Consider the following 1902-nt stretch of genomic DNA (forward strand, 5'->3'; position numbering starts at 1 on the left):
ACTCAGACAAAATACATATATAAGAACCTGTATAAATAAACCAGTAAGGATAAAAATAGACCCTTACCTCAGTTATAAAAACAAGCAAAAATTGGTTAAATGAGAGTAGAAGAAAGGAATTGACAAAAAAAAGACTAAAGACTAAAAATTGTTTTACTTTTTAGTAAAACAACAACATCAGTAACATTAATAAGAAAACCATAAAAGAGTCCCTTGGCTGATTGCACAGAGGTCACAAGATGTCTGGAGTTACTATAAAAGACGTGAACCAGCAGGCGTTCATCAGAGCTCTGACAGTCTTCCTTGAAAAGTCTGGGAAGCTGGAAGTCCCAAAATGGGTAGACACTGTCAAGCTGGCCAACTTTAAAGAGCTTGTTGCCATTGACGAGAACCGTTTCTACAAATCATAGCACCTGTACCTCCCAGGCAGCGCTGGGGTCACCTTCAGCACCAGGATCTGCGGGGACCATCAGAGAAGTGGGGTCATGCCTAGCCACCTCAGCAGAATCTCCAAGAGCATGGCCCACAGGGTCCTCCATGCTCTAGTGGGACTGAAAATGATGGAAAGGGACCAATATGGGCTCCACAAACTGACACCTCAGGGACAGAATCACCAGACAGGTGGCCGCTGCCAACAAGAAGCAGTAGAACAAATGTTGAGTTAATAAATTGTCTCATTTGTAATACTGACAAGACAAAAAAAAGACAATAAGAGATAACATTTAGCTAACCCAATCAATAAATGAAAATAAAGAAATAACCAGATCTTTGGGAGAAATTAGAATCATAAGAGACTATAATGAATATGAGACTCTGTATGAAAATATAAATGGAAGAAAATATGAATACAATTTAGAAGTATAATTATTAAAAATTATATTAGAAAAATAGAAATTCTGGACAAACTAATTACCCATAGTAGAAAGAGAGAAACTTATTGAAGAACATTATGACAAAAGGTACCAGGACAAAATATATCACATGTGAATTCTATGGGGTCATTAAATAAAGATACATTTTTTTTTTTAGTTTATTTATTTTGAGAGATAGTGCATGCATAAGCAAGGGAGAGGCTGAAAGAGGGAGAAGGAGAGAATCCCAAGCACCCTCCATGCTGTTAGCACAAAGCCTCATGCAGGGCTTGAACTCCCAAACCATGAGATCATGGCCTGAGCCAATATCATAAGTCAGTTGCTTAACTGACTGAACCACCCAGGCACCACTAAGTGAAGATACTTTTAAATGCTGCAAACTCTTCCTCATTCTGGAAAGAAGAGTTGTGATTGGAGGTTCAATCACAAAGCAAGTTTTCTCTTGTTTCCTTCTAGCCTCTGAAATTGCTTAGTGGGCCTGTGTTTTCTTTTCTTTTCTTTTCTTTTCTTTTCTTTTCTTTTCTTTTCTTTTCTTTTCTTTTCTTTTCTTTTCTTTTCTTTCGTTTCTTTTCTTTTCTTCTCTTCGGTTCTCTTCACTTCTCTTCTCTTCTCTTCTCTTCTCTTCTCTTCTCTTCTCTTTTCTTTTCTTTTCTTTTCTTTTCTCTTCTTTTCTTTTCTCTTCTTTTCTTTTTAAATCTCTATCCAAGGAGTAGTCCCATAACTTTTCTGGTCACACTGAAATAAGAAAACATTGCATTAATTAGCAATTAGAATGTCCACTTTTAAGTAGAATCAATCCTCTGCTTTTTCATATTCCTCTCTCCTTAAGAAAGGACCTACTGCTGACAGAAACAGGCAATGATGAGAAAGCCATTGTCTTTTTAGTGTAGCTGATTTTAGTCCACTAAATTTTTGCAAGTTCTTGTTGAGTGTTCTGTCTTACCACTGACTTTGGTAGTTCCTATATCTCACCTTAGGGTCTTGACTAAAATTTCCATTGTTAAATTTCCATTGTTCTGTCACAATTGAC

General features: G+C 36.7%; 1 pseudogene; it reads left to right on the forward strand.

The window, feature by feature from the left end:
- Nucleotides 1-234: 234 nt before the first annotated feature.
- Nucleotides 235-648, forward strand: LOC120226125 (annotated as a pseudogene).
- Nucleotides 649-1902: the final 1254 nt, after the last annotated feature.

Source organism: Hyaena hyaena, unplaced genomic scaffold, assembly GCF_003009895.1.
Source record: "Hyaena hyaena isolate Hyena2069 unplaced genomic scaffold, ASM300989v1 scaffold_1599, whole genome shotgun sequence".
Taxonomy (NCBI): Eukaryota; Metazoa; Chordata; class Mammalia; order Carnivora; family Hyaenidae; genus Hyaena; species Hyaena hyaena.